The 21,298-nt window shown below is 35.6% G+C and overlaps 1 non-coding gene across 1 annotated transcript; it reads left to right on the top strand.

Moving 5' to 3' along the window:
• Nucleotides 1-16,515: 16,515 nt before the first annotated feature.
• On the top strand, nt 16,516-16,679 carry LOC117021855 (U1 spliceosomal RNA). The gene has a single exon (XR_004422940.1). It is a non-coding gene; the product is annotated as a U1 spliceosomal RNA (small nuclear RNA).
• Nucleotides 16,680-21,298: the final 4,619 nt, after the last annotated feature.

Raw genomic sequence — 21,298 nt, 5'->3', positions numbered from 1 at the left:
CCACCTTTCACCTGGCTCTTAAAAGCAACACAATTGAATTTCTTAACATGGCTTCTGATATCCACTTAGTTTCAATTAAACATGGGTTAAAGTCGTCTTTCTATAATCTGATCCCAGAGTCCCCAAATACGAGAGCTAGGGGGCAGAACATAAAATAGAAAATTCCAAGTTGTTCTAAGTGTCTTTATATCTAGACTGTGAAGCGTAGAGTCCCATGTGGCTTCCAGTGGCATCCTTGCATCTTCCAAAAGCTGTGGTAACTCTTAGTGAACTCCCTCTGAACTCCACTTGTCAAAGTAATGGTGAAATAACAACATCACGTAAACAAAACAAAACAAGAGGCTAGGTTCCTGCTATTCTTAGCATCATTAAAAATTAAGTATGGCTGATTTAGAGCAAGAAAAAAACATATAATGATGCTGACAATTGCATTCTTTGCAATGGTTTTCCTTTAACATGTAGAGTTGTTTTTAAAATATTTTTCACGCAGTAAGATTTCTCTGTTGATAAAAAATATTTTGTTTCCTTTGTCCTCTTGTTATTTTTCTGTTTTACCTCGCAGACCACTTTATCTATGAGACAGGAGATTGCCTGTAAATATATCACATTAAAACACAACATATAATCCCTTATAAAATACAAATTCAAACATTATTTCTTTTAAAACTGTCTTAGAAATTATATATATATTAAAAACACTTAGAAACATAATAAATGTTTGCATGAAACTTCGAATTAGATTCCAAGATATCAAGAAAATCCTATGATTCAGCTTAAATGCTGCAACAAGTTTTCCATCTAGATCTGTAAGAAAACATATTGAGAACACCTGAAAAAGCCTGTATCTCAGAGTAAGTTCTGTGATCTTTTCGCTGATAATGTGATTTGCAATACCCCATGTACGTGGCCCTATTTCTGGTCCTATTTTCTGAAGAAAAATGAAACTTCGTCAGCTCTGACAAATTAGAACAGGTGCTCCATGTCAAGTTTTATGTGTTCACTCTCTATCTCCATTAAATATGGAGAGTTTATTCCAACTATGCTATAAATATCAGTAAAGTTAAAATGTTAGAATCCGAGAGGCATTTGCATTTTGACAATTTTAAAAAATGCCTACAGTCAATGGGATGAAAGCACAGTCGTGAAATTCGAGGCATTTATATGACCACTGTCAAATTTGGGCTGATTTAGCAGGCTGCCAACAACTCAACTCTATTCATATTCATAGTCATGGAATTGCCCTGCTTCTGGCCTGGTGTTATGGAAAGGAACATTCTCGTATAGCCCCAGATTTTACAAGTGACGGGTATAGAATTAACACTTACTAAAGGGAGGGTAGACTGTCTTATGTGTTCTCTTAGAACATTGTCTTTTCACTGGGTCTATGTCCACTTCACAGTCCATACTCCAAATTTCTTCAGTTCCTAAGTTGTGCTCTGCTCTTTCTGTTTTTTGGGGTTTTGCACATCTTATGTCCTCTCTTGGGGATTTTCTTCCTCCACCTTTCTTTTTCTTTTGGTAAAACCCTGCTCATACTTTATTTCTCAGTTTGGATGTTCCTTTTGCTAGGAAGCCATTTATATCCCATGCCCATGCAAGGTGCCACGGCCTATACCCCTAGAGCAACATATTCTTCTCCAGTCAGGACACTTTCCCACGTGTCATTTAAGGACCTGGACACCATTTGTCATATTCATTGCTCTTATAATACTTTCCCTGGCGCCTGGGAGGTCCTTGAATGAATAAGTGCCACGATATGCATCCATAGCCCCATACTTTATCCCTCCCTCCTTTGTGCTACGTGCTATGGACATTTGGAGCCACTTGTCATCCCTCAACGTCCGTGCACTCTCCTATCTCTAAGTTTCAGCTGCTTTTACTCAGAATCACTTTCCATCTTTCATCTCCTACCGCACTCATCTGACTGGATTCAGCTCAACTATCACCTCCTCTGAGAAGCCACCCATAATCTTTCACAAACCCATTGTTGACAAGGATGCTTGTCTTAGTGTCTTAGACAAGTGACTGGATATTTCTGAAGGTTGTGTTTGTTATCTTTGAAGTGGGAAAGATACTACCTGACAGGTCTGTAAATAGGCAGTCTCCTTTTCCCGGACATGTGATTAGATTTCAGCTGGAGCAGCACAGCCTGTCATTCTCCACCCTCACTCATCCCTGTGGTAGACATGGGGTATCTGGGTGGCAAATCTGGCATTATGATTATTTTACTGACCTTCCTGCTGCTGAGTATATTCTCCACACTTCAGTAAGAGATCTCCCTGCGATTGTCCATACTGTTTGAGATTTTGTAAATAAGACCGCGTGCTCCACAGCTAATGAGCCAGCAAGCCCTTTTGGCCCTAGGTCTAAATCTACATTAACCAATACGCTTCCCTATAACAGTAAAATATTTTTCTTCATCCGTTTACCAGCATCTGTGATTGCTCTCTAGGAAAGGATATTGTCACTGAGTTAGGCATGCAACAGATTTTTTGGGAGATAATACTTCTGAAAGAAATAAGGTTGCAAGATTCGGCAGGCAGACACCTACCGTGATGCAGACTTGAGACTCTCTGCACATCCCGAGTGAGTCCATGAAGGGAGTCAGCCACACACTGGGCAGTGATGGCGAGGCCCTTGCTCACGCATGGCTGCTGTGTGCTCTGCGGGCTGGGAACCAGGTTCCAAAGATGAAGCACACCCAGGCCCGAATCCGCCGGTGCTGTGCCTGGCACCCAGCCACACTTCTCAGAGCTGGGCAGGGCAGCTTGGAGTAATACTTCTCTGCATCTCCCACAACGTCTGACATCAGTCCCCTTCTTACTTCATGGAGTAAGCTCCATGAGACCAGGTATTTTTGTCCCATTCACTGCTTTACCACCATGTCTCTTTAAGAATGCCTAGTGTGAGTGTGAGTCAAGTAATATTTATTGAAATATGTGTTGAATCCAGAATTTGTCTGATTTCTATGTCTCTCATTTTGTTCCAAATATTGGTAGCAACAAAGGATATAATTACTGGAATCCTTCAAATTCTACCATGGACACGGTCCATTTCTTAGTATTCTGTAAGGATCATATTCAAGAAAGTGTATAATTTGACATTACAAATTTAAAAACATTGAACAATGAAATCTATTTAATTTTATTGCCATTTTAAATTTACTATTGCTGTCCTTTCTTTTTGTTTCTTTGTTTTTTTTTAATTGAGATATAATTGAAATAACATTATATTAGTGCCAGGTATATAATACAAGGATTTGATATCTGTACATAGTGCAAAATGATCACCACAATAAGTCTAGTTAACATACACCATGTCCAGTGATACCCAGTTACAATTTTTTCTTGTGATGAGAATTTTTAAGATTTACTCTTTTAGCAACTTTCAAATATACAATTCAGTGTTAGTAATTGCAGTTACCAGGCTGTACGTTACATCCCCAGGACTTAATAATTTCTTTCTGTTTTCATACTAATTGAGTTTAAAGAGTACCTATTTTTGCTTTCCATTTTATTTCCTACTACCTTAGTACTTCTTATTTATTTATCATCACTTCTGAAGAAAATAGGGTCAGTGCTACATGAAGAAAGATTGATGAAATTTGAATTAGGATTATTTTAGAGAATAACTTATATAAAATATGTTGGTATATGAAAATTTTGAAGCCAATGGCTGTAGTGTAATGTCAAGAATGTAAATTTGTTACTGATAGTCAAAATGAACTTCCTGTCCTGCACTCAAAACACACTCCGTCTATTGGTCTTCTTTTCTTTCTAAGAGGCGTCAACCTCTTTAAATTCAGCCTGGACTGCTGGACACACTTTCATCTGGTTGGTCGGGTGGCAGTCTAAGCTACTTTGACCATGACCTCTCTGACCTGTTCTCATTACCCATGACTCCCATTTCAGAAACCTTAGACCTTGTCAATTACCTCCGATGCCTCATCTCTTTCTAAAGTATCTCCCAGTCACATTATCTAAATATATCTAGAAACACAAGTAAATCATCACATGAAATCATCCCGTATTCATTGTTTTCATGCATTATGACATTTAACTCTCACAACACTACTGTGAGACAGGTATATAATATTCTCTTGATTTTATAAAACACAGATAAAAGAAAAGTAAGTCCCAGACTACACAACTACCAGAAGGAGAAGTAAATATATGAACTGAGGCAAAAGGACTTCAGGGCCCACTTTCTTATTGGAATACTGGACTATCCAAGTAGTGTTTACTGTTAACTTTAAATATATATATATATATATATATATATATATATATATATATATATATATATATATATAGCTTATTAGTTCACTTGCCCTAAAACCTTTAACATCTCTTAATTATTAAATAAGAAATACATTAACCTGACATTCAGATTTGTCTACATTGATACATAGACAATTTTTTCTTCGATCCATTCTTCTCACTGACATTTTCCTCAACTACCCAAATAGTTAATTAGCCATCTCACCTGAATGCCTTTTCTCACTTTTCTCAGTTATAGATTCTTCTGCCCGTAAAAGTCTATTTATCCTTCAAAGAGCAAGTAAAAAAATAAATTCCTCTTAGTTCTCCTACCAGGGTGCTCCTGTGATACCTGCATTTCTAATATACATATTGCACATGCTGGCATGAGAATGGATATCCACATTCTATTCTAGAATGTCAATTGCATCGTCTCTTGGAAGGAGACTGTATCTCAGTCAGAATCTTGAATCTCACAGATTCTAGAACAGTGACTTTTGCATAGAATATCCCATAATGATTATTGAATTGATAGAAATGGAAACAATTTCCATTGTTCCAATGAGAAAAGAATACATTGAGAATGACGTTATAGGTGATTATCGTCTATCTGTTTTGATATGGAATTTTCCCTGAATTTGTTACAAAGGAAAGAATTGCTTTCTAAATAAAATATGTTTATTACTTTCATTCTAATTCTGTAAAGCTTCCCTTACAATAGAGCAGAAGGAATTTTAGGAATGGTATATTCTATATTGGCAGGGTACTTTTTTGTATTTTTAGCATTAACTTTAAGTATTACTTACTTCTACAGTAGGAAAAGGGCTGGCACCACATAAAAATCACATCTGCTGTCATAACTATTGTCATAGGTCCCTTTCTTTCTCCAAAATGGCAGCAGAAAAGCTGTGCACAGAACACAAAACCAAAATGTGCAAGCTTGCCCAGGTGCCTCATTGTCCTTTCTGTCACACTATAAATGAAACAAAAAGACAGAGCAGGCAGTTGGCTAAGGATCTCACTGCCAAAAGTCGTAAATAAAACGTTTAATGGTATGTCTTTTTCAAATGGAAATGTCTTGATGCTCCACAAAAGAGACATATTAATTCTAACATACAGTGAATCCATGTACAGTAGCGGCAAGTTTTCTGAGAGATGTGATCAGTTGAATGTCGTTCTCGGACAGTAAGTCCTAGAAAATATGTGGGAAGACATGGTGTAAGGTAAATGCTAGGCACTGCTTCTAAAATTTACCCATGGTTAATTCAAATCTAGTTTAAAAGTTAGCATTGGAGGCGAACAGCAGTGATGTGCTAAAGTGAAAAGAAACATACATTTTAAACCTGACAGAACTGGGTTAGAATCCTGATTCTGGCATTTTGTAATTGGGAGAGATTGTCTTCTTACTTAACTCTCGACTCCTCCATTTTTTAATTTGTAAAATGAAGATAACATTAAACATCTCATATATATGTTGTAACTGTTAGAAATTGTCATGGTGTCTGAAAGATAGGTGTTTTACAAATGATAGCTACTTCTATTAATATTATTATTGCCATGTGCAAAATAGCAGCAGAATCACAGCAAAAGACATGAACATTCTGAAGTATATCCCATGGAAAAGGGGCAAGGAGTGTCGGGCCTCACTAGGGATTGCTTCCACATTGAAACGACCAGTGCCATCTTCTCTTTTCTGGTCCTCAGACACCCACTCTTTGGGGACTGGAATCATTCCCTCAATATATTTAAGAAAAATTAAGATAAGGGAACAAATAAAAACCATAAAAATAGGAGGTGAATAAACACTTTGGGAAGAGTCCAGAACTTTTCTCCCAACTATTCCTAATTTCCCATTCTTTGAGATAATTGCCTATTAGTATCCACTAAGAAGCCATAGTGCAGTTATTAGACAGAGAAGAACAGCAACAGTTCTAATTTTAACCTGGGATAAAGGTGACTGACTACCTGCCTGTATGTATTAGCTTTTATTTTCAACACATCACTCTGTAACATTAATTCATTCACTTTTTTTCTACTACCATTCACCACGTATATTCTACATGCAAGAAGCTACAGTATGTATAGACTTGGGCTTGATTCTTAAGAAATCGAAAGGTTAATATGAAAGAAAGCGGTGGGGTGGTGGATTAGCAACTTGTCCAGAACCGGTTTAGGCTTCTATAAAACATTATGTAAGGAAAAAATTGTTTGTTTGTTTGTGTGTTTCTGGCTATGTTAGTACAAAAATTAAACACATGATCTCTTTTCTACCTGATACATATGGCTCAACTGAAATTCATAAACTGAATCAAAGCTTCTAACTTTTCTTGATTAAAAAAAAAATGTGGAAAGCATAGAAGAAACTGTTAAAGAGAATAGAAATGTGATATAAATTGAGACAGAAAGAGCAATTTGTATGAATACAAATCCGTGCAGGTATGATTCATAGCCAGGAACTGGGAGAACTTGCAGAAGTACTACAAAGCCACTATTTGTGGGACCAGAGAGAACAAAAGAGTCACCTGAAAAATGAAAACTAGCAAGTGTTCCTCCTTGCAAGAAACTAAAATTTCTGGCATAGATGTTTCAATAGTTGGTTTGTAAATCTCTAGAAATAAAAACATTGGACCATTAGAAGGCAACATATGTTTACATGGAAGAAAGACCAATTCGATCTTTTTCTTTCAAATCTTAAATTTAACCATATTTTAGACACAGTGCATCTGAATGTTATTAATTTGGTATATGGCAAACTCTCTTCATCAAAAAATTTTGACGTGGATTGGAAGATGAGTCAAAGAACTGGTTGTATAACTGTGTTTTAAATATAGACTGATATGAGATAGTGGAAAAAATTTCTAAGTAGAGTTTATGTTTATGTCTTCAGTCCTACTTGCTCAAAATTGTGAATGACATAATTTTAAAAGGTTTAGCTAATAAATTCTATATCAGAATCAGAGTATCAAAATAAATAGTCAAACATCCTACTGTTTGACTATTTATTTGATTTACATTAAATTAAATGTAATGTATTAGAAATACATTAAATTTAATGTAGTAGAAATAATTGGGCAAGTCAAAATTAATATATTTAGTGACATTAATCGAAATAGACTGGTACTAAGTGGTAAGATTGACTTAAGCGTAACACATGTGTGCCTGTTGCAAGGTTAAACTTAAAAGTTTAAAAGAATGTTATATATCATTAGATTAAATTTCCCACTTAATATAGATATTTCCTCTTGTCTAATGACTAATTAGTTCTTATTTCAGTAAAGGGGATCCTCCCTCTACAAATATTATTTGGATCCCTGCAATCTAAAGTTGTGTAGGGAAGTGAAATTGATCATAGCATTATAAAATTCACTAATCATTTATAAGTGAATAATCACTTATCATAACACTTACAAAATTGTCCCCAAATAACCATTTCGAGCATAACAATAACTTCTACATCAAAGTTTCTTGTGGTCTATGAAATAGTCACACATTAAAACATATTGAAAATTGATTGTAAAATTAAATGCAAATATTTTTAAAGGTGTAGGATTTTATACAAAAAATATGAAACGATTAATGAAGGATGCTTGAATTCATGCAATGCCTTTACAAATGAGAATCAGAAAGTTGAAACCAGTCAACTTTTCAGGCAGTGACATTTAAAAAAAAATTAAAACATTATGAACACTTCCAAAGAGAACAACTTGAATATCAAAGAATTAAGAGTAGCCTGGAGTAATTGATGAAGTAGACTACTTGAGAATGATCCTCTTCATGATCGTATTATCAAAGTCAAACATGAATTGAAAGATACCATATTGTGTTATTATATAATTGTGTTAGAAAAATTATACATCCAAAATGTACCAACACTTGATTCATTCTAATCTCATCATTTTTACAATTTAAAATTTGTTGATTATCAGATAAAAGTTTCTACTTTGGTAATTTTAGTTTTAAGTCAAATTCCAATATACTATTTTTTTTTTCATTTTTTACTGTGAAATTTTATTTCCTTTTTTAGACTAGAATTATTTCAATTGCCACTTTCTGATACCAGTTATTGTTGGATAACAGGAATCTCATCTGCTCCCTACTGAGATACCTCATTCTGTTTTTCAACAGATCAGATTTTTACACTTCACCTAGTCATTCATTAATGTATTCAAAAATAGTTGTTGGGTTCTTTGCAAGGCTGAGGTAGACCACTGAATAAAACAAATAAAAGTCTCTGTCCTTATACGTGTAATATATTGAGTCAACATCTTAACTAATTCTCGTTATATCTTTTGTCCACTCTGCCTCTTGTAACAATACTTAACAAATCATCTCTGCAACATAATAGCCTTTCAACTATTTGAAAGCAGTTGTCATGTTTCCCTTTAATCTTTTCTTCCTGTCAGAAATATGCAGGTCCTTTAAACGTGTGTTGTTTGACATAGTTTTGAAACCCATCAACTTCACCAGAGACACCATGATTTCTAGATTATTTCCTCATCATTCTTTTCATCCACCTTTAGTGCCCTTCCACAGTTTGTCAGAGACAATTTTATTTATTTATTTTTTATTATTAATTTCAGGTGTACAAAACAACATAATGATTAGACATTTACACACCTCACAAAGTAATAACAAGTCTGCTACCCATCAGTCACCATTTATAGCTATTAGAATGCCATTGTCTATATTCCCTATGCTGTGCTTCACATTCCGTGGTAAGGAAATATGTGTGTGTGTGTGTGTGTGTGTGTGTGTGTGTGTGTGTGTGTGTAATAGTTGACATTCAATATTATTTTATATTAGTTTCAGGTATACAGCACAGTGGTTAGGCTTTTATATAATTTATGAAGTGACCTCCACAATAAGTCTAGTACCCATCTGACACCATACATAGTTTTTACAACATTATTGACTATATTCCTCATATTGTATTTCACATCCCTGTGACTATTTTGTTACTACCAATTAGTATTTCTTAATCCCTTTACCATTCTCACCACTCCCTCTAATCCCCCTCCCATCTAGCAATCATCACTTTGTTTTCTATCTATGAGTCTATTTCTGCTTTGTTCGTTAGTTTATTCTGTTATGTAGATTCCACATATAAGTGAGATCATGTGGTTTCTGTCTTTCTTGATCTGACTTATTTCACTTTGTATGATATTCTCTATGTCCATCCATGTTGTTGAAAATGGTAAGATTTTATTCTTTTTTATGGCAGAGTAATACTCCATTACATAAATGTACCACAATTTCTTTATCCAAATGTCTATCAATGGGCATTTTGGTTGTTTCCATATCTTGGCTTCTGTGAATAGCACTGCAGTAAACATAGGAGTGCATTTATGTTTTTCAGATTAGTGTTTTTGGGTTTCTTCATATAAATACCCAGGAATGGAATTGCTAGGTCATCAGGTATTTCTATTTCTATTTTTAATTTTTTTGAGGAAACTCCATACTGTTTTCCATAGTGGCTGAACCAATTTGCAATCCCACCAACAATATACAAGGATTCCTTTTTCTCCACATCCTTGCTGACACTTGCTTTTGTTGATTTATTGATGATAGCCGTTCTGACTGGACTGAGGTGGTATCTCATGATGGTTTTTATTTGTATTTCTCTGATAATTAGTGACATTGAGCATCTTTACATATGTCTATTGGTCATCCGTATGTCCTCTTTGGAGCAATGTCTATTTAGGTCCTCTGCCCATTATTTAATTGGATTTTTTGGTGTTTTTTTGTGTGTTGAGTGTGAGTTTTTTTATAAATTTTGAACATTAACCCCTTATCAGGTGTATCATTAGCAAATATCTTCTCCCATTCAGTAGAATGTATTTTTGTTTTGTTGATGGTTTCCTTTGCTTTGAAAAAACATTTTAGTTTGATGTCCCATTTGTTTATTTTTTCTTTTGTTTCCCTTGCCCGAGTACATATATCAGTAAAAATATTACTAAGGGTAATGTCTGACAGTTTACTACCTATGTTTTCTTCTAGAAGTTTTATATTTTCAGGTCTTACATTTAAGTCTTTAATCCATTTTGAGTTTATTCTTGTATATGACTTAACAAGGTGGTCCAGTTTCATTATTTTGCATGTATCAGTCCAATTTTCACAGCACCATTTATTGAATAGACTGTTTTTACCCCAATGTAAGTTCCTGCTTCCTTTGTCATATATTAAATGACCATATAGGCACAGATTTATTTCTGGGCTCTCTATTGATCTATGTGTCTGTTTTTATGCCAATACCATGCTGTTTTGATTACTATCAGGTGGTGTGATACTTCCAGCGTTGTTCTTCTTAGGATGGCTGTGGCTATTCAGGGTCTTTTATATAAATTTTAGGACTATTTGTTCTTATTCCGTGAAAAATGCCATTGTTATTTTCATAGGGATTGCATTGAATCTGCAGATTGCTTTGGGTAGTATGGACATTTTAATTTAACCCTTTCTGTCTACTGAGTATGGTATATGTTTCCATTTATTTGTATCGTCTTTAATTTCTCACTTCAATGTGATAATTTTCTGAGTACAGGTCTTTAACTTCTTTGGTTAAATTTATTCCTAAGATTTTTATTCACTTATTTTTTAAATCTATTGTAAATGAGGTTGGTTTTTGGTTTTTGTTTTTCCTGATGGTTTGTTATTGGTGTATAAAAATGCAACCAATTTCTGAATATAATTTTGTATCCTGCTACTTTACTAAATTTATCAGTTTTAATAGTTTTTTTGGTAGAATCTTTGGGGTTCTCTCTGTATAATATCATGTCATCTGCAAATAATGACAGTTTTACTTCTTTCTTTCCCCTTTGGATTCTTTTTATTTCTTTTTCTTGTCTGATTGTTGTGGGTAGGACTTCCAGTACTATGTTGAATAAAAGTGGTGAAAGAGGGCATTCTGTCTTTTTCCTGATCTTAAGGAGAATGATTTTAGCTTTTACGCATTGAGTATGATGCTAGCTGTGGGTTTGCCATATATGACCTTTATTATGTTGAGAAATGTTCCCTCTATTCCCACTTTGCTGAGTTTTTATCATAAATGGGTGCTGGGTTTTGTCAAATGCTTTTTCTGCATCTATTGATATCATATGATTTGGGTTTCATTTTGTTTATGTGGTTTATCACGTTCATTAATTTGCAGATATTGAACCAACCTTGCATACCAGAAATAAATCCCACTTGATCATGGTGTTTGATCTTTTTAATGTATTTCTGAATTCAGTTTGTTAATATTTTGTTGAGGATTTTTGCATGTATTCTCAGGGATATCGGCCTATAGTTTTCTTTTTTTGTAATATCTTTGTCTGATTTTGGAATCAGGTTGGTTGGTTTGTTTTTTGGGGATTTTTTTTTTGGTCTCTGTTTTGTTTATTTCCACTTTGGTCTTTATTATTTCCTTCCTTGTACTCACTTTGGGCTTTGTTTGCTGTTCTTTTTCCAGTTCCCTTAGGTACAATGTTAGACTGTTTTGTTGAGTTTTTTCTTTTCTTTTTTTTTTTTTTTAGGTAGGCCTGCACTGCTATGAATTTCCCTCTTAGGACTACTTTTGCTGTGTCCTATAAATTTGTGTTCATTTTGTTTTCATTTTTGTTTGTCTCAAGATATCTTCTGATTTCTTTATCTTATTGTTGACTCATTCATTATTTAATACCATTTTATTTAGCCTCGATGTGTTTGTATGTTTTTCAGGTTTGTTTTTTTTTCTTGCTGTTGATCTCTAGTTTCATATTATTGTGGTCAAAGAAGATGCTTGATATGATTTCAGTCTTCTTAAATTTACTGAGACTTGTATTGTCTCCTATCGTGTGGTGTATCTTGGAAAATGTTCCATGTGCACTTGAGAAGAATGTATATCCTCCTGCTTTGGGGTGAAGTGCTCTACAAATATGAATTAAATCTACCTGGTCTAGTGTGTCATTTAAGGCCCCTGTTTATGTGTTCATTTTCTCTCTGGAAAATCTGTCCATTGGTGTCAGTGGAGTTTTAAATTTCCCTACTGTGATTGTGTTACAGTTGATCTCTGCTTTTATGTCAGTCAATATTTGTTTTATATATTTAAGTGCTTCTATGTTGGGTGTGTAAATATTAACTAGAGTGATGTGCTTTTGTTGAATTGATCCTTTTATTATTATGTAATGACATTCTTTGTCTCTTATTATAGTCTTTGTTTTAATGTCTATTTTGATTGATATAAGTATTGCTACTGTAGCTTTTTTCTCATTTCCATTTGCATGAAATATATTTTTTTTTCTATTGCTTTACTTTCAGTCTATGTGTGTCTTTCAATCTGAGGTTGGTCTCTTGAAGACAGCATATGAATGGGTCTTATTTTCCTATCCATTCAGCTACCCTATGTTTTCTGATGGAAGCATTTAACCCATTTACATTTAAAGTGGTCATTGATAGGTACATAGTTATTGCCATTGTATTAATCATATTTTGATCCTTGTTTGTTTGTTTTGTAGTTTCTTCTACTTAAAGGAGTCCTTTTAACATTTCTTATAATACTAGTTTGGTGGTAATGAATTCCTTTAGCTTTTTCTTGTCCTGGAAATTCTTTATCTGTCCTTCAATTTTAAATGATGGATTTACTGGATAGAGTGGTCTTGGTTGTAGGCCCTTGGTTTTCATTACTTTAACTATTTCTTGCCACTCCCTTCTGGCCTGCAAAGTTTCTGTTGAGAAATCAGCTAATAGTCTTATGGGAGCTCCCTTGTAAATAGTTATCTTTCTCTTGCTGCTTTTAGGATTCTCTCTTTGTCTTTAACCTTTGCCATTTTAATTATGATGTGTCTTGGTGTGGGCCTCTTTTGGTTCATCTTGTTTGGGACTCTTTGTGCTTCCTAGACTTGTATGTCTATTTCCTACAAACCAGGTTTGGGAAGATTTGAGTCATTATTTCTTAAAATAGGTTCTCAATTCCTTGCTTCCTCTCTTCTCCTTCTGGTACTCCTATGATGTAAATGTTGTTATGCTTGATGTTCCACAGGTCCCTTAAACTATCTTCATTTTTTTTTTTCTTTTTGTTGTTCCAATTGGGTGTTTTCTGCTACAATGTCTTCTAAATTATTCATTCGACCCTCTGCTTCATCTAGTCTGCTGTTGATTCCTTCTAGTATATTTTTCATTCAGTTATTATATTCTTTATTTCTAACTGGTTCTTTTTTATGGTTTCTACGTCATTCTTTATGCTTACTAGCTCTCTGTTGAAATTCTCTCTAATTTCCTTAAGTATTTTTATAACCAGTGTTTTAAACTTTGTCTCTGGTAGGTTAGTTGCGTCTATTTTATTTAGTTCTATTTCTGGAGGTTTCTCCTGTTACTTGGGACATATTTCTTTGTTTTCTCAATCTGGCTCCCTCACTGTGTTTCTTCTATATATTAGGTAAATCTCCTATGTCTCTCAGTCTTTGCTGGATGGTCTCATGTATTTTGTGTCCTATGTGGTCAATGGCACAGTCTCCCTGATCTCCTGTGTGTGTATGTGTGTGTCTGTGTTCCAGGAGTGTTCCTTGAGTCTTTGTATGCTCTTCTGCTGTAGCCAAGCCTCAATTGCTTTTGGTGTGTCAGTGGATGGGATAGACTCCCAGGCTGACTGACTGTGAGGATGGGCTATACACGTGTACGAGTTGCGGTGTGTGGACTGACCCCTCAGAAGAGAATTTGCCCCCATGGGCTCTTGTGCCTGTTGAGACCACCCTTTGGGTGTGCCACTTGTGGAGCTAACCAGGTAGTGCTCTAGTGTAATCTGAAGCTGGCCTCTGGGTGTGTTGTTTCTGATGTTTCTTGGAGAGGTTCCTGTGCAGGCCCATTTCAGCCTTGCCTGTGATCGGCTCATGGCTACCCAGTAGGAGCTACAAAGCTACATGTGGTTGACTGTTGCTTGTGCTGGACCTGGAGGCATGTGGGCTTGTCTTCGCTGGAACCAAGGCCAGCTGCCAGCAGTAGTGGGCCTGGGGAAGCCTAGCAAAAGGCCCAAAACCCCTTAGGCCTGTTGTCACCTGCCTGTAAGAGTCAGCCATTGAAAGAACCTCCTTAGGTGTGTGGGCCATGCTGGTTGACCCACTGTTGAGAGGGCCTTCTTCAGTGCAGTACTAGCTGGGTGGGGCAGAGTCCAGATAGTCATAAGGCGTAGCTGGTGGTTTTTACAAGGTTAATGCAGATTAAGTTCTTGAGCCAGTGCCTGGCCTGTGACCACTTTGCAAAACACCCCTGGAACACTGCACCTAGGCACCACTCACCTCAGGGCAGTGCCTGGCCTGTGACCACTTTGCAAAATGCCCCTAGAACACTGCAACCAGCTACCACTCACCTCAAGCTTCCAGATACCTGAGAGTTGCCCAAGAGAGGCTGCTGCACAGGTTGTGACTCACTGCTCACCACCAAAAGTTGTCCAGGCAGCTGTGGGTTGTCAGCTGCTATAAAAGCCTGCCACAGCTTGTGGGGCAGGGCTGGCCACTCAGTAGCCAACAGTTCCCCAGGCAGTGAAGTACTAGCTATGCAGAGAGTGGACCCAAGTTATCACCAATATGATGTTCACACGCGGCTTTTACCAGACCAATGCAGTCTCAGATTTGGCCCTTTGGGAGAGGGTTCAACAGAGAAAAGATGGCATCCTCCTGTAGGCTACACCTGTGGAAGGCTCCCTACAGGGATAATGACTGCTGTCCCTCCAGACCTCGTTCTGAAGCCACATAACTCAGTCTTTCCCCATATGTCTCTGGCACTTCTCAAGTTGCCTCTGCTCCACCAGAGACAACAGGAGTGTTTGCAAGTGAATGAGTTTGTGTATGGGCCCTTTAAGAATGTGTCTGGGTTTCCAGCCTCCTCTCATCTCACTGGGTAGGACAGACAGAGTCCTCACTGATTTTCACAGTCAGATGTTGTGGGAACTTCTCAGCACAGAACCTCGGGCTGGGCAGCCTGGTGTGGGGTTGAGACCCCCACTTCTTGGGGGACCTCCACCACCAAGGTGTCCCTCCTGGCATTCAACCACTATCTGTGGGTGGCGTCAGCCCTTTTGCCTCTCTGCCCATCCTACTAGTCTCAATTTGACCCCTTCTTTATATCCTTAGTTATAAGGGTTCTGTTCAGCTAGTCTTCAGATGATTCCTGAGGTTCATTGTTCTATAATTTATTTGATTTTTTAGATGAGTAGTCGTAGTGTTTACCTAATCTGCCATTTTGGACCATCTCTGTCAGAGATGCTTTTAAAATGTAGCTTACCAAAGTAAATTTAATAGATATATAATACGTACACATACCATAGAGAGTAAATTTTACATCTCTTGTCCAGTATGTTATATATCCATCTGTACAGCCAGAATTTGTGCTCATTATTCAGAGACAAACCAATGCTTAGGGTCAGATAACGATTTCCTTCATCTCACTCATCCACAATGGTTTAGCTACAAATATAGCAAAATCATTTATTTTTAATATTGTATTTCCTTTTCTTGAGATGAGATTTTTATACCTGTTAAATTTCACCTTGTTGACTACAGCCTACTGTTTTAGTCTTTTAAATTGATGCTTACTGTTGATTCTGTCCCAGCAGTACTTATAATATTCCCCAATTTTGTGTCACCTACAAATTTAATTACCAGACTTTATCTCTTGCCATCAATTTCAAAAATAGAAATGATAAGCCTAAGAAAAGCATATATCCCTGTGGCACCCTGCTGGAGCTTTCCATCGCCTAATTATTTACATGAGGATGTTAAACGGGTGTGATTTTCCCTTTCTCTGCTATCACCCAATTTATATTCCAGAGGTTTATAAGCAAGCACATACGAGTATGCTTATCTGAAACTGAAATACACAAGAGTTCAAGTGTGTCCACTAATTTCCCCCAGAAGGATTGTGCAGCTTCTTTCTCTGTGTACTTATTGCACGTTTTATGCACCTACAATATGATGCCTACTTGATTACCTTAGAGTCATTTGTTTGCACAGCAAGTCATGTAGTGGTACTCAATATTTATTAGTTGGATTAATGAGTGAGTGGTAGTAAGTTTAACTTCTCAGTCAAGGACACTAACAGAAAATGACACAGGACTGTTTTGTTCACGCTGAATGACGGTTGGCAACACTTAAGGTCTTTGCAAACAGCATTCAGTACATAAAGATCATTGCATGACTCTAAGTTGTACAGATAACAGGAATTGCCACTCCCATTTAGAGCTGGAGAGACCAGAGTAACTAAAAATTGTAACTGCTCTAGGGGCTATGACAAAACAATGTAAAATAGTATTATACTTACCTGGCAGGGGAGATACCATGATCACGAAGGTGGTTTTCCCAGGGCGAGGCTTATCCATTGCACTCCGGATGTGCTGACCCCTGCGATTTCCCCAAATGTGGGAAACTCGACTGCATAATTTGTGGTAGTGGGGGACTGCGTTCGCGCTCTCCCCTAAAAAAAAAATAAAATAAATAAAATAGTATTCACACGTCCCACATTACAGAAATGTTCCACTCAAACCAGGAACACATCTGTCAAGTCAGAGTTACTGCTTGGGGGTATATCATGTTTTACCAATGAAAATTAATCTAGCAGTTTGGAGTAATGGTTTGTGTTACATGTGTTCTGTTGTTTGCTAATTTTTAATAATGGTTTATGCAACTATATTTATCATTAAACGTTTACCATATATCAACTACTAGTAGGTTTTCTACTATGTATGCATAGCACTGTAAGGCTCTACAAGAGGCATTAAATATAAGATACTTCATTCGCTCTTTGTAAGACATAGAGGTATTGGACATTTCTTCTCATTCTTGGGAGCTCACCATCTATTTGGGGAAGACATATGCATGGGAACATTAAATAGCCAAATAGGTCCATGATTAAGTTTAACCAGTAGTTTTGTAATGTAACCATAAAGGTATTTTTGATTTTGAGTTAATCAATGATTCAACACATTTAACGAATGGCTACTATGTACTAGTTATAAAATTACCCCACTGGGCAAAACAGTTTTGAATTCTGCACTCCACCAGTTTACAGTTCAATAGTTGATACATTGTAGAAATTTAAAGAGGAGAAATTGGGCAGCATGGATTGGACAGTAGAAGATCTATAAGAAAGTTGAACCTGTGCTGCATCTTAAAACTTGAAGTCACAGAAGAGAAGGAAGCTCCCTTACACACTACAGAATAATTGATTTTGCCTATGGAAGAAAAATAATGACCAAAATAAATGCTGCTTCTTACAAGATGCTGACATTTTCTCCTCCTTTTTTTCAATCCTCCAGGTACATCAAATAGAAAAAATAATGATACAGATTTCAAGTGGGAGAGACTGAGGCTTGCACTAGGACAGATGAGGAAAAAACTGTATCCTGATTAAATGAGGTTTAGCATCCTTTGAAAAGTAAAATATTTACTGCTCTATTACTTGAAGAATTTATTTTAGTTCAAAACCTGAAGATCTCATTTATGCCCTCTGAATCTAAATGTCAAACCTGGTGTGAAGACTAAAATAAAACACTACTTAAAAAGAGAGAAAACTCTCATGCCACAAGCATGCAACTCACCTAGAAAAGGCCACTGCAGTGCATTTTTAATGCTGCCTGTCATTCACTTTGCAAATTACAAGTCTTCCACCGAACATTGATGATCTATCGCTGCCATAACAACAAAAGTGCTGCCTTAGTGACATTCACTGCTGGTGAGAGAATGACACACTGCTTATATAAATACTATACTTGGGAGATTAGTGTAAATTCCGAACAAAGCTACAAAATGAATCACTCTTTGGACATGCAATTGAAGTATGTCAATTTATTTGGATGAAAATGATTTCCAAACTTTCGTGTAGTCCAACTTTATCTACTTTTTTTGTTTTTCCACAGCATCTTAGAAACTTTTTTTTTTAATTAAAGTTTATTGGGGTGACAGTGGTTAGTAAAGTTACATAGGTTTCAAGTGTACAATTCTGTAATATATCATCTATGTATCACATTGTGTGTTCACCACCCAGAGTCAGTTCTCTTTCCATCACCATATATTTGATCCTGTTTACCCTCGTCTATCATCCCTTCCCCCCTTAACCACTAAACTATTGTCTGTGTCTATAAGCATTTGTTTCTTCATTTGTTCTTGTTCCTTTGTTGTTTTCAGTTTTATATCCCACATATCAGTGAAATCATATGGTTCTTGACTTTTTCTGTCTGACTTATTTTGCTTAGCACAATAATGTCAAGATCCATCCATGTTGTTGCAAATGGCACCATTTCATCTTTTCCTATGACGTACAGATGGCCAATAGACATAAAAAAATGCTCAACATCACTAATCATCAGAGAAATGCAAATAAAAACCACGACGATTTTTGAATGATTATTGTATTTGAAAATCCTGCAAATCAAAACCCAGAGTATCTGTACTCTTAAGGAAGTGTCTAATCCAAATGGCTTTAAACAAGTAAGGAAAGAGTGTCGCATATAATCATTAAATTGCATTAAATGTTTAATATTCCTCTTTTAAATTATTAATTTTATTAAAAATAAAAGTTAAACACTTAAACATGTCACTAAACCTTCTTTTACTGCCTCTAAAGCCTGAAAACTTGTGTTAGATAAATTGGTGTTTCTCTCCAAAAGAGATTCTTCCTGCAGTTATTTATTTATTTATTTATTTAGGCTAAATAGTATAAAAAGAGTAAAATTATGACTACTTGAGAATTTTTAAATAGCATATTTACTGAAAAAAGGATGAATTTTCACTTGCTGGAGTGTTTTTACAATAAAAATGCTTCATCTTAAATATCTAAAAATGTGAAGAAAGACAGTCATAGATTGGGAGTTTGAAATAGTATTTTTAGAAGTTGGTATGGATACTGTAAATCTGCTCTGCTTTAACCAAGTTTAAAGAATGATGTCATGGTGAAAAAAAAAGAAAAAAGTTGCTCCAGAGCCATTGTTGTTGAAAAAAATAAGTGCCTAAATATTGTACAATTTATGGTATTTTATTCATACAGGACATTTATTTCAAAGTATTTTTCTAATTCTATCAAAAATTTCAGTATGTCAGTACTGCATATTTATCTATTTCATATTTCCCTTGAGTATATTGTTTTTTCTGCTCTTTTTGTCTTTTTTATTTCAATGTCTCTATTTAAGGATATCATTAAACTTGGAATGTATCCTTTTCTGTTGTATACATAGCGATTTTGCTTTTTTCAAGTGTCTGTATAAGATATGGTCATCACTTACTCTTCTGAAAAAATTCCACTGAATGCATTATGTGGTATAATATTAAATTATGTTTGCATAAGACTCACTTGATAGTATTGGTCCTCAAATTAACTGCCAGGAAGTCGTTTGTCCTTTCAGAATAAAATACTTTTTTTTTTTTTTAATCAGATCTTGAAATAAATTTGGCCTCATCACCTAACTCTTCTTGTTTTAGCTTTCAAGGAACTCAGACAAATTTAAAGACCATTTTCAGTAACTACCAAATCTTATGTTTGGGAGACATTTTCCAAACCATTAGGAAGTGTCAATTTTAAATGCGTATTAAATGCATATTTTGTGTATGTAAATGCCTTTGCTGCCATCTTAAAAGGTTCATATTTTTCAACTTTTCCTTCCCTCATTCTTAAATTTCTTCTTTACGCAAATGTATTTTTTTCTGCACTTCTTTCATTTTCATGTATTATAGTATCAACTATGTCCTACTTGTGCATGTCTGCCCAAATTGTTATCAGCAGTGCTGACCTTGCCTAGAATTTTCACTTGGTGATCTCATGGGGATGATGCCTCAACATTCCTAAAATCAAATTTTTCCTCCATGAAAATGGTTTCCTTTCTTTTCCTTTTTCTTTCTTTCTTCTTTCTTCTTTTTCTTTTTTTTCTTTTTTTCTTCTTTTTTTGCGTGTTTGTTTTTTCTCTCATTTAGCAGTATCGTTGTCATTCAAACCAGTCATTCAAGCTACAAACTTTGGAGTCATTTTTGATTTTTTGCTGTTACTATTCATGAGTTTCTCCTAGTTCAGGCATTCAGTCCTCACATGATGTGTCTCAATAACTTCTTACTTATTTTTCTCTAATTTTTATCTCCCCTACATTTATTCCCCACAATGTCATGGGAGTTATGCTTTAAAACAGAGATATAATCATGATAATTCTATTTATCAACTAAGAATCATGATAATTCTTAGTTGGCTCCCCATACCTCACTGAAATAAATGTAAATGTTTGTATAGCTTTTCAGACACTTTGCAAATTTTCGCCAATCTGCATTTCCCACCATTCTTTCTGTGCTCTGTCATACTTTCTCTTCCTTATTCCATGCCTTTTTATGTACCCATTAGTGTTTTCACTGACTGACAAAGGACTATCCATTATTTAAGACAAAAATAAAAAAAAAATCAAGAACATAAAAACAATTATAATAATTATAAAATACCAAATTGTTATTGATATTATACCCTATGACATGACTTATTTAAAGCTCCTATGTATAAAATTTCATTTAATATTCACACCAATCATGTTAGGTAAGCTATACTGTTAGAGACTGAATTTTACTTAAAATCTAGAACTCTTTATTAAACATTTCTGAATTTTTAAAGCCTTATATATGTCTCAATTTCATCACTCATATAATGGGGTCAATGATTATACCTATTTTTTAGGGTAGTTGTGACGGCTTCATGAGTTAATATGAGGTCAGGCAATTAAATTTATCCTAGAAAAAGTGTTACATACCTCATTACTGAATATCACTGTGATCACCTTTGAAATACTCCCCTTGGGAAGCTATGCACCAATGCTAGAGCCCAATCCACCCTTCAAAGCAATTTTGGAACTCTTTTTTTCTGGAATGGCCATCAGAGCTGTCGTCCTATTACTCTTGATGTCCTGAATGTCATCAAATTGTCTTCCTTTCAATAATGCCTTTATCTTCCGGTAAAGAAAGAAGTCATTGGGGGCCAGATCAATTGAGTAGGGAGGGTATTCCAATACAGTTATTTGTTTATTGGCTACAAACTCTCTCACAGACAGTGCCATGTGAACTGGCACATTGTCG

This window comes from Rhinolophus ferrumequinum, chromosome 4 (assembly GCF_004115265.2).
Source record: "Rhinolophus ferrumequinum isolate MPI-CBG mRhiFer1 chromosome 4, mRhiFer1_v1.p, whole genome shotgun sequence".
Lineage (NCBI taxonomy): Eukaryota > Metazoa > Chordata > Mammalia > Chiroptera > Rhinolophidae > Rhinolophus > Rhinolophus ferrumequinum.
The sequence above is the reverse complement of the archived record's forward strand: the minus strand, read 5'-3'. Positions and strand labels throughout refer to the sequence as shown.